This window comes from Ambystoma mexicanum, chromosome 2q (assembly GCF_040938575.1).
Source record: "Ambystoma mexicanum isolate Mex_15411 chromosome 2q, UKY_AmexF1_1, whole genome shotgun sequence".
Classification (NCBI taxonomy): domain Eukaryota; kingdom Metazoa; phylum Chordata; class Amphibia; order Caudata; family Ambystomatidae; genus Ambystoma; species Ambystoma mexicanum.
Window position 1 is genome coordinate 642,041,210 of NC_090924.1, and position 13,054 is coordinate 642,054,263.

General features: G+C 41.6%; 1 long non-coding RNA gene across 2 annotated transcripts in view; it reads left to right on the plus strand.

Annotated features, from left to right (window-relative positions):
* LOC138568999 (uncharacterized) overlaps nucleotides 1–12,102 on the plus strand; it is an 85,751-nt gene extending 73,649 nt beyond the window's left edge. For both annotated transcript variants that reach the window (XR_011303045.1, XR_011303046.1), the window contains 2 exons: nucleotides 11,584–11,655; nucleotides 12,004–12,102. This is a non-coding gene — a long non-coding RNA (uncharacterized lncRNA). The remainder of the gene's footprint in view (nucleotides 1–11,583; nucleotides 11,656–12,003) is intronic.
* The last annotated feature ends 952 nt before the right edge of the window (nucleotides 12,103–13,054 follow it).

Here is a 13,054-nt window from a genome sequence, read left to right on the forward strand (position 1 = left end):
ATCGAGCATTTGTTGCAGATTTGCTCAAACGCGCTAAGTGTATAGTGCGAGAGGATGATTTTGGCATATACACCGCTTCTATTGTTTCGGGCTGAGATTTCACTCTGATTTGGCATGTCCGTTTTTAGTGACCCAAACATTTCAACGTAAGCAAAGTAGTTTGCCGCTCTCTTGTTACTCAAAAACCTCTCAAACAAGGACTCAGCGCACAATAGCAAGTCAGTCAAAAATCAGATGAACAACCTATCAATTGTTCACAATTTCTCAGACTTTCAAAGTTTAGCATATAGGGGTCGTTCTTTTTGAGAATTGTGAGGTTGGTAAGCTTATCACTTTTCAAAAATAAAACAACCAGCACTGAATTGTTAGCATAAGCAAAACTACACGAACAACTGAATACCTTATTAACAAGACTCTCGCCCTTCACCCACCGCCCGCTGCCAGCTGCCAGCCGACAGCACTTCTCCAATGCACTTCCACCAATGGCGTTGTGGGTAAAAGGGGTGGAGCCTACGCTCGTAACTGAAAAAGCGAGCAGAAATAGGTTATATATTACAATTACAGCACTTCTAAAGGGTCCATAGATATTATAATGTATCCTGTAGTCCTCTGTAGCTTTTTAAAAGTTCGTACCAAAGAATGAAGTGAAGGAATCCTTTAATTTATAATCCAATGAGCATACGGGAGCCTCAACAGCCAACAGCACTTCTCCAATGCACTTCCACCGAATGCGCACGCGCCAAATGCACGTTGCCAGTAGTTTTATGGCGTTGTGGGTAAAAGGGGCAGAGTTTACGCTCGTAACTGAAAAAGCGAGCAGAAATAGGTTATATATTACAATTACGGCACTTCTAAAGGGTCCATGGATATTATAATGTATCCTGTAGTCCTCTGTAGCTTTTGTAAAGTCTGTACCAGAGAATGAAGGAATCCTTCAATTTATAATCCAATGAGCATACGGGAGCCTCCACAGCCGACAGCACTTCTCTAATGCACTTCCACCGAATGCTACTTGTATAGTCAAAGGTACCAACCTGCAAATCCAGGCCCACTCTGTCCAACAACATAACACATTTTCAGGGTCAGCACAACCTATGCTTGGAAAAGTGCCTGCTGCAAATTTACTTTGTTCATATGCTTTGCTGTTCAGTGAATCAACATTCAGTAAAATGACAAGTTTCTGTCAATTTGTGGGACTTGAGTTCCTTGCTAAAACACAGCACTACAAATATCAGAAGGATTTCCTATTCTGTGCTGTTAGCCAGCCATGGAAACACAAACAGATATCATTTGACAGTTAACTCACTGGCAAAAGGGTCATGCTGTTACGCTCACCTGGTCTCCATGGGGGCGTCGCACGAAGCTGAGCGATGAATGTTTGCACGTGCGTCGCACGAAGCTGAGTGATGAATGCCTGCACATGTCTTCTCTGTCTCACTACTTCTTCACAGGGGGCAAATGCCTAGAATGTTGAAATGAGATGTTAACCAGCCATGAGGGGGTGAGCTAGACTCCCACCTCCCGTAACCTCCTAGTGCCCCTCTCTGCTTATGCCTCACCTTAGGTGTTTTAATGGCGGATTCTCCGTCCTGCGACTGAATGCAGGGGTGCGTTAATGTTTAAGCCTCTCTTCTGAATCTGGTTGCGTCACTGATCCTGCGGGCTGTAGCAGAGTCCTGAACAACTGTGACTCTGTAGGTAAGTCTCTATGCCAACAGATTCTTGGTATAGTTTTTGCTTAAATGTTCCTAGTTGCTAAAGTTCTTACTATTGTGCTATTCCTTTACAGGTGCGGTTTTGGGGGGTGCCAGATGAAGGATTGCCTTCTCGCCACAATGCTGACCAGAATTCCTGCAGGTGAGTATTACCGTGAGAGCGCAACATCGTAATGTATTAGAAAATGGTTCTTTTCCCTTGCGCGGCTGACCTGATGTTTTTCTTTCCTGTTCTGCAGGTGTGGTGTGCCTCCGGAGCGGTGATCGCGTGAACCGCTTCGATGGAATACAGGAAGAGCGCAGCCTCCGGGTGACTATTGGTTCTCTATGCGTGTGTTTCCTTTCTGCAGATGCGACGATTCCTGAGAGCGGCAGAAGGGAAGGCCTTTCAGATGGACTGCTTCTCAGGTAAGGACTCAAATGCTGTTCTTGTTCTCTCTTCCTTTCCTCTCTCAACAGGTGCTGATGGTTTGTGGTTCCCAAGGCCGGCGTGGCTAAAGACCGGGTAAACTGGAGCTAGGCAGACACGGTGAGTGTTACGCTGCAGGAGTGCAGAATAACACGAAGCATGTTCTGTCCTTAGGGTGTGGTTTATATAGCCTTGCACAAGTAGTCCCAGGTAAAGTAGTCCCTCCAGCCACCCCCTGTTAGTAGTCCCAGGTAAAGTAGTCCTTCCAGCCACACACAAAGCTAGACTGTATGGCTCAGTTCTTTCAGGCTGGGCTATGTGTGTTTCCTGTTTTACAAGACGGAATAATATGAGCCTGGCACCAACAGCACCAGGACTGAATCCAGGAAGTCGTAAGGCAACCTTTTGGGCCCTTAAAGGTCCCCATGGCTGCCAGCAACTGGGGTAGGCTGGTCTGCCCCTGACATCTGGGGGCATGCACCATGACACATGCTTGCTGGCAATGGACAGTGTGACAGTCCGGGATTCTCTGCTAAATACTGCACTTACCACTTTCAAGACATGGAAAATAAAAAAATGGTGAGTTTGGTCATCGTGCAGGTGTCTGAATGTGCATAGTCTGTTGCCATGGAGAAACATGGTTTCATAAAATCAATGAAACTTCTGGAATCCAGGGGAATGCAAATAGACCTGATAGCCACTGACAGGCATGTTGGAATAGCAAAGACCATGCAAGAGCAGTTCCCACACATAGAGAATCAAATGGATGCATGGCACATTGCAAAATCAATTTCTAAAATAACTACAGCTGCCGGTAAAAAAAAGGCATCCAATTTTTATTTTTAAGTGGTCTCAGTCTATCAGCAACCATCTTTGGTGGAGCTCAAAAACCTGAAATGGATCTGTTTAAATGTTACTTGAAAAGTGGCATTCATTCATGCACCATTGTTCCAACAAACACTCTTGGAGAGAAAATGAACATTTCCACAAGTGTGGAAATTGACCTCTGAGTAAGGAGCAGGAACGTAAGAACAAGTGGTTGGTGTCAAGTTCCCCTCCGCACGCAGCAGTGGAGGAAATTGTGTATGACAAAATGCTTTCAAGAGACCCGAAGGGACTCACCCAATTCTGCCACACTGGAGATTTAGAGGTGTTCCATAATATGTGCCTAAAGTACATGCCAAAAAGGTTGAAGGCATAGACGGCATAGACAGTATGAAAGCCAGAACTAAACTGGCTGTACTTGTGCACAACGAGAACATTTGAGAGGGAATGAGTAAGAACTGCAGAAACTTTCGGGATGCTTTATTACTACATGGCATTTACAAAACGAAGCCAACAGTGGGTGGCCAAGACAATATTCCAAGAAATGCATTTTGAATTTGTGAAAGCTCGGACATTGACTGTGCTGGTCATTCATATGCATGGAATGGCTCTAGAGTTTGTTTCCAGGGTCTGGACTATGCCACACAACATTGCAAAAGAGGCTTGTCCTCTAAAACTTGAAGTGATTGAGAGGTTGACTTCCAGATTTAAATGATTTGTAGCTGTCTTCACACATTTTTTCACAAGCAAGTTTCAATATGTTACCCAATGTTTGAAGACTGTCTTGATTAAAAAAATAATATAATGGTATAACAGATGCAATGTTAATGTTCACTAATGTATTTTTATTTATTTATTTTTGACAATGTAATTGTGTTAAATATGCATACATGGTTTCATTTTACCTTTACTTTCTTTGTATTGCTTTTCATCTGTCATTGTATATATATTCAAACCTAAAATGACAATGTGAGTATTTGAAGTATTTTACTTTATTTTAAATTCATGGAAACGTTTTTGGGGATTGAAATTCTTGAGACATATTTTTTTATTCTCTAAATTGTTTTAAAAAGTCTGTGTAAAATGTTCATTACCAAAATCAAAAATCATCTGTAAATAATGCGATCACATCTTTGAATATTTACAATACAACAGAAGCAAGATGTAATATTGACATTGCTCGCATTCATCGTGAATACAGAATAATTGCTGCCCGGCCTGCACATCGCTGACACTAATGTCAATGCTGCTTCCAGGCAGACTCTTTGTCGCTCCCTCTCCGGACATATGGCCTACCCACATGGTCTCTGTCATCTACCGTTTCTCTTCATTGCCCATTAATAGTAGCACCAGACGGCAAGTACTTTTGTCTATTAGAATGGGCCCCTCTGGTTGACCCTCACCCCCTGCAATCCGTGCAGTTCCTGGCACTTGTGCTCATGGCCTCCCCTAAGCAGTCACCTAGCCCTGTTGCCACCTCCCCCTGCTCCACCCTTCCACTTACATGCTCTCCTCTTTACCCTGCAGTTCCCTTACCAGCCTAGCCCTCTGCATTTGGCCAACCGGCACTCACACCCGCACCTCTTCCTCGCATTTCTTATTAATGCACTTGCACTATCCACATTTCAAATGAACTAGTAGGTAGGACTGCTATTGTTATCTTTATGCCTTGTCCCGAACGTCCCCCCACCCCCCACACACTTGTTGGTCTTGTGGCACCTTGAAAGACCATTAGTTTTATAGGCGCATTACAAACATTGTATGATTGATAATAATCAAGCAATCTTACAAGGCAGAAGTCGTAGGGGCGCTAATGTTTGTACGCATTAGCCGATCTGCATTCGCCACATTGCTCATTGACCATTTGCTTGCAACTCACCACCACTGTTGCCCTGGTTTGGGTCACATGTAAATGGTAGATCACATTTATTTACCATTCATGTTACGCGAGACATGAGAAGAAGTTGTGATTGTGCACTTGATGGTAATTGTATCTATGGGGACCACCCACAAACAACTGAGCTAAAGACACTCAGTGCACCTATTGTACAGACATATGGCCCATTGCTCTAAACTTTGATGCACATTTCCAATCAAGGAAGCATAGGTAACCATGTGGAATGTCATCCGTGGATATGGCTATGCACAGGGAATAAGTATGACCAATACACTATTTTATCCTTTCACTTTCCTGCATATTGCATCTGTTGATGATTTGTTTTGCATGAATTAATGTTAATGTATGTAACTTGTATTATGTGTGAAGTTTGAATTTATTTCAATCTATATCACATTAAAGAATTACTAATACACTATTTTGTTTTATCTGTACAAAGTGGAGGTGCGTTCCTCCTAGAGTAAACTTTTTCTTAAAGGGCAATGGAAAGTGGTGAAAAGGATGACATCCAAGATGCGCACATTCATATTGTAATCGAACAAAGGCCTATGTTCCTAATTGCCTCATCGGGACACCTGTGCCCTCTTTTCCTCCTAACCTGTGCCCACCCTCTTTGGGCTCTCAACCCCAATCGTCTTGTGAGGCACAAATAATCAGAGTCATCTTTGACTCCGCTCTCTCCCTCGCCCCACACATCATGGACCCTACCAAGAAGTCCCACTTCCAGCTGCACCTCCTCATGGGCATTCTTCCTTTTCTCACCTTCCCCTAGAAACTCAATGTCTCTGGAGATCTGGTCCTCTCCAGGCTGGACTACTGCAACAGCCTCTTTCTCAATCTCCTTCTTTCCTCACTTTGTCCCCTCAAACTAATCCAGAATAGGGCTGCAAGACTTATCCTTGCCCTAAAGCCCAGGTACAGCATCTGTCCAGCCCTAAAATCTCTACACTGCCTTCCGGTAGCTGCAAGGATCTAATGTAAGAACCTCTTTGTCATCCACAAGTCCCTCCTTCACTTTCGCATAATCCCTCTTTCGCTTCACAGCTAATCACCCCACTGCCGCTGTGACCGGTGGCCTGATCATCATGAATCTCACAGGATCCCAGGACCATCCTCCCAGTCCATACCAGCACCCCTCCAGCCCACTTCACTGCCCTGCGGTCCCCTGCTTGATGGCTCACATACCACCCTTGAGATCTGCCTGTACTAGCACTAAGCCCGAGGTTCTCCTCCTTGAGTCCCCTTAGCACTTCCCTCCCATGCCCTCATCCAGCACTTGTTCACCTCTCTGCGCCTCCTTCCATCCTCTTCACCAGCACCTCTCTACAATGCACTTGCATGTGCAAATTCCACAAGGCCTAATAGGACAACAACAGTATATTACTGATTTGCCATTGTTGTAATTTCCCATGTTCTGTTTCCATCGAGCATTGTGGTGCTTTGAAACACAATTCTGTTGCATAAAGTGCCTTACAACTGCTCAATAAAATAAAATAAAAACGAGATAAATATATCACATTGAATTCCCAACTAGCAGAAATAGTCACTTAAAGTGTGACAAAAGTTGGGAAACAAAATAGGTATGAGTACACAGTGTTTTAAAGCCTCACATCATGGTGCATGTGGCTACTTGACATGAGAATAAACACACCAGAGACATATGTAGTGTGAGCATACAATCTCACCCAGTATCGCCTGATAACACAGGGCTGCTTCAGGTGCGCAAGTGAGCATGAATGGGCATGCAGAAATATAGAAAGAGGTGAACAATATGTGCCAGGAATGTATGTAGCGGACAAATGAATCAAGGGTAGAATAGTGACTTAGTAATGAAGGTCGGTAGGTTTGTAGGAGACTAGGTGCTGTGGTATGCTGTGGGCCATGAAAGAGTGCGGGACAAGCGAGAGGGGGTATGGATCTCCTATTCTTATAGTACAGAGATATCCCCAGAGGTAACAGCAATACATCATTTTCTGGTGTGTTATTGCTCTCCTGTTGAGGCACATACTGTAAACTGCTGTTTTTAACTGTCCTTAGTTTCTAAACCATGTGTCAGAAGCTGTATCTTTTTTGTGGCATCCTTTCTCCAAAACATAACCTACACCTCTTTTGCTTAGATTACTGAATACAGGCTGGCATTGTTATATGTCCTTGAATGAAATGCACTAACAGTTCGAAGGACACAATGGGCCTCATTCTAAGTTTGCCGGTCTGGAAAAACTCGGGGGTTGCCTGCCGGAGCAGCTGTGCCCGACAGGTGTGACCCTGCTGGGCACAGCGGTTACGGTAGGCAAAGCCATCTTCCGTGTCCCCACTCCCATAGGCAAATTAACAAGGGTGGCCCTGGGAGTCCCTCTGCCAGACATTAGTCCTGGTTACGAGAGACTTACCCAGAGTCTTTAGCTCACTATCTTTCACAAAGAAGACATATCCCAAACATATCAGTCTTTGTCCTGTCCTGGGGCAGTCCAGCACCGAAATGCTAGGCAATTCTCCCCTGAACAAGAGTACTAACAGAAACCCCAGACACGTGTTTCAGTCTGGTTGGACCTCATCAGTAGGGTGGATCTGTGCCTCTCTAAGAATAGTGAGCAAGGGGTCCACGTCTGGATTCCCCTAGTAACTTAGGGTGAAACCCAAAGTTACTTAAATATGCAAATTAACAAGGTGGTCCTGGGAGTCCCTCTGCCAGACATTAGTCCTGGTTACAAGAGACTTACCCAGAGTCTTTAGCTCACTATCTTTCACAGAGAAGGAATATCCCAAACATATCAGTCTTTGTCCTGCCCTGGGGCAGTCCAGCACCAGAAATGCTAGGCAATTCTCCCCTGAACAAGAGTACCAACAGAAACCCCAGACACGTGTTTCGGTCTGGTTGGACCTCATCAGTAGGGTGGATCTGTGCCTCTCTAAGAATAGTGAGCAAGGGGTCCACATCTGGATTGTAACCAGGACTAATGTCTGGCAGAGAGACTCCCAGGACCCCCCTTGTCAATTTGCATATTCAAGTAACTTTGGGTCTCACCCTAAATTACGAGGGGAATCCAGACGTGGACCCCTTGCTCACTATTTTTGATGAGCCTATCCCTGGGGATGCTATGACACATCATTCACTAGCGTGCACCAATTCTTTGTGCCAACATACAAATTCACCTAATTTGCATATTAAACTACATTTTAAAAAATGTTGGTCCATCCAATAGAGGTTTTCCAGCGGAACATTTCAACGCCTAAATGGGCTACCTAGGTTAAAGAGGTACAGGCTATATAAACAATTCAATATGTATGTAAAGGGCATTTTCCTTTGTACAAATATATTGCATTACAATTGCCGTACTTCTGCCTAGAAACAAAGAGTAGGATCATGGTATTTATTTTCTGTTGAGTCAGAGATGGAAATCTCATCTCTTGTTGATTCAATCCTGGCTCATATGGTATTTATGGCCCGGGGCTGACTGATGATACAAGCTTTTGCGGACTTATAGTCCTGTCAAGTGTTACATTCTTTAATCCAGGATGGCCTGTGAGATGGTGTTAATAGATTTGAACTGAGCAGGACCACAGATTCATCTGAGTTTACATAATTTTTTTTAACTGTTCACTCCTAACATTCACACAGGGCAAGTAATAAGGATCCTAATTATCACTGATGCATCTCAGTTGGCCCCCAATCTAGAGGGCTGAAATTTGCAACAAACTATTTTTCTTCAGAATGTATATATCCCACTTTCAAAATCAAAAATTCAGTTATAACCATGTAGTTAAAGGCAGGAATGTTTTAATCACATTCTCGTTTTTGCAATAGGAATTATTCACAATATTCAGTGTTGGGCGATCATCTTGAGCCATAAATATACAATTTTGGCAATGCATTTCGGTTTAGAACCTTCATCAGGGCTATGCTCTTGATTACATCATTAAGCTGCTCTGGGTTATAATGTACATATATTCATTGTCAGTACCAATGCATTATGTGTTATATTTTTAACAAATTAACCCATACCATTAATGTTGTCCCACGAACATTCAAAAGATGAGCCAGAGAAATGAAAAACAAAAAGTAATATTTTAGTTTCAACATTGTGTACTGTATGTGCTTGGATTATTAAATCCTAAACTGTGTCCTACCTGATCGCATAAAAAACGCTGTCTCTGTGATGTATTTCAAGCCTCTGGGGCTATCGTTTTCTTGTTCCGTGTAGGAACGCCTATGGTAATTTTGCCGCATTTGTTCCAAATGCGTAAAGAGACGCATAAATCAATCCTGTCTCTGCTGGGGAAACAGGAATATAGGTCAGCCACTCTTCCGTGTAATTACTGATCGGGTCGATCATGCTTACCTTCACTTCCAACGATTTCCAGCGTTGTCCTGCAAGCCGCAGAGAGCCGTGCTCGCGCATGCCTCCCTTCTGCTTTTGAAGGTTGTCCTGGAGATGGATGTATGACAGTATTTTTAAAGTAATAAGGCTCCACACTTGAACTTTATAGCACAGTCTGGTATTCTTTGCCAGTCTACAGGATGCTCCTTATCTGAACTGGCCAAACTTCAAAGAGTTTATTAACTTGGGAAGGGAAACTGTCTGTCCTCCCATCCTGTATGTTGGGGTTTGGATTCTTTGTGAGCTGAAAGGATTCCCATATGTCAGAATTCAGTGCTGTCTCCATTTAAAGTTGGTTTCAGTCACAATTGCAGCTTTCAATGTACCTATTTTCATAAAACACCACAGTTAAGATTGTATTGGCTTATCCCCTATCAACTGTTCCATATTCTAAATATCTGTAGGTTTCCTAATCCTGACTCTTTATTTCTGTAAAAGAAAATGAACATAAACAGCAGCAGAAAAGGCAAATCCATTTTTCTTTCTTTAACTCAAAATTGCTGCTCTTTCTCTCCTCAGATTAAAAAGTTCCCGATTTTAATACAAGTTGCAGGTTATTTTCTGGTACTTGAAGTGTTCATCAGTTATGGTTTTGAGTGGCTGCAAGGCATTGCACATTTCGTTTGTGTGTGTGTTTCCCAACTGTTGTGCACAAACTACGTTTTGTCATAAGTTAGCACTTTTATTCAATGGAGAACAGAACAGAATTGTTAAAAGGTTTGTAAATGTAAAGCAGAAAGAATAGAAGCATATATTGTATATGCCAAGAGGCATGTTATTATTGAATTGTACATCTATATTAAATTCTAAATTACAATAGGTCTGCTAATTTTACTTCTGCCGCTTATCAGCCAATATTATAATAGAATTTAAGAACTGTTTCATGTCTCTTGCTTCGCCTGTATATATGGTGGGTTGGGCTACTAGCATATGTGTGCAGTTTACAATATGCTTATAGCGACCTGCATTAGAATTCTGCAGGGTTTGGGTTAGGGAAGTAATGTTTTCAATTTAGAATGCACAGACTATTTCGACTCACCCCCCAACCTGAGAACAAAATATTCAGATATTATTGAACATTCATAAATGCTCATCCCATTTCAAATCACATATAAATCTCACTGTGCACTTTCAGAATGAAAGGTTGCATGGGATTTGCAGTCATACTATTTTCTTGGGAATAGAAATTACTCCTTCAAACTTGCTCCCATCTCCCATTCGTTATTAAATAGCTATGGCCTTCACAGAAAACACAGTATCAAACATATCTTAATTAGGCTCTGGTATGGATGTCTTCCTATGTTAACTATTTCTGTGAAAATACTTTGGGTACAATTTAGCGAGATTTTGAATTTTAACTTGTTAAATGCTGAGGCCAAATATCTGTATCCCATTTGCATAGAAATGCATAATAGCCCAGCAGTTAAAGGGTTAAAGATCAACATGCTGAATGCACAGTGCTATCAGTTTGTCCCTTTTACTAACAGCAGAATGGAATCTGTGTTCTTGAAAAGAAATCTCACTTGGCACTTAACCATAGTGAGAATCAAAATGCATTTAACCTTTCCAGCAGCTTCTCCAATGTCAGAATCCTATCCTGTGTGCTCACACTATTTTTAAAGTAGACAACATTTCCACGCTCATGACATAATTATGTCACACTATTTGACTGGTCTGAACCTTCAATTGACTTACCCAACAGTCAGACACCCCAATTGAATACACTCCCCCAATCCTCATTGGATGATTATAATTTTAACATTTTTTACATGAACATGGGAAGGGCCCTATTTTACTACTACACTGTGGAATACCATTGAACTTTCCTTCAATAATGTATGACAAGAATTTGCTATTTCAATGAAATCAAGATTATTCGGATCTGTGTTTGAAGATACATGTCTGGGTGTGAGAGAAAACTATTTGGCATATTTATTCATAAAGTTATGAATTGTTCTCATTTTAATAGTTTCTGATTACTGAATACAATTCTAATTTGGTGTCAAAGTAACAAGGAGGAACACAATACTGATCCATGTTTCCATGTCTTGTAGTTCCAGAATTATGAATACTACTAATTTCTGCATGTATAGTTAAGGGTAAATACCATGTGCTGTTTCAATCAAGGGAAATGTACATTTTTGGACATGCCCTGCAATTCAACCTGGAGTCTTGTGATCAGCACATGAGCTATTAGGAGTGCGAACAACTTTTTTACGTGTAGCTTTCACTCAACAAACTTTGATATTTAAGAATACGTGCTATTTGGAAACTGAATACTAATTGCATTTTTCACTACTTGAGTTTCACATTAGGGTAAGATAAGAGTTTGTTCATGATATGATTTTTTACCTACAGGGATTTACCCCTTTGACATATGGAAGCTCATTTTTCACATTATGTGACAGGGGCATCTTACATGACTACAAGGTAACATGCTTCTACATATATTCTGAGACATGAAAGAATTTTTAATGACCGTAACAATTTATTGATTTGTAAATGGATCATGTACCATAACTAACTAAGGTTTTGCATCTATCTCTCTCCGAATCTCAACCCTGCCTTCTCCAACCCCTATTCCCCATCCATTTATTGTCTGGCTTTTTATTTTTAACATCCGTGAACGTTTGTGTATTTTATCAAAAAATGTTTTCTTTCAATGCATATTGAATCTTAATATCTACATCATCACTTTATTTTTGGATATATTCACATGTCTACCAATGTCACTATCTGTTTATTATGTTTCCTTTTTTATGATTATATGATGTTAAGACTAATCAATAGCCCTGATTTGGAAAAGGTCCTTGGAGGACCGAAACACTTGTCATCAACTTTAAGGGCAATTTTTCTGAGAAATAAAAATATTTTTTCCAAGAATCAGGTGCAGTCTCTTTGCAGGTCACTTATACTTTACAGCTCTTTTTTATAATTTGTTTATAATAACCTTTGAACATGTTTAACAGAGAAAGGTATATTTGAGTCTGAGAGTTCAGACCTATAGACAATGCTTACATTTTCTAGAACATAATTCTGCTTCTTCCTGGTTATACAGTAACCCCCCCCCCCAATGTGATTATGTCTCTCATGCCCTGATACCGCTTCACTTATTTCCTCAATCAATCTCCTCTTCCGTATCAGATCCTCTGTTGTCATCCTGCATCATTGTTTTTTGGAGATACTCTGTCAGAGGGTTCCATATGTCCTTCGGTATTGAGCCAGCATCATTAATCAGTACTGTTTCTCATTTGATTTATAACATGTCATGGTGTGAAGCCAGGATTCCAATGTGGGAATGGGTATTCTATACCAAGTTTTGGCTATTAGCGATCTGGCTACTATGCTTAAGAACCTACGCTCTTGTATATTCTCTCCCTCAACTATGCTAAGTAGCTTTATCTGTGGTATCCTAGGGATATTACCCTCTATCATTTCATGTGTGCTGTCTATACCTTGTTGCCATAGCTTCTCCACCTGTGGGCATTGCTAGGCTAAGTACAGAAATCCTTCATTCGGACTGCAGTATTTAGTACAGTTTGGGGACCTGTCTGGAAAGTATGCAGATAGCGTGATTGGCGCAAATATTTGTAGTGCGTGAGTCTACATTTATTATTTGTCGGTACCCATCTCGTTTATAGGCATGCTTGTTCCCATTGCTGATCTGTGAGAGTTGTATGTAAGGTTTCTTCCCACCTGTGACATGTCCCGTCCTGCTGGACAATTTTCGGATCATTCTGAATATGGTAGTTACCATCTTTGTGCTTCAGGGGAGTCATGATGAATTGGACTCTGAGGGATATAGTTGTTTCTGTTGGCGTGCTTGGTA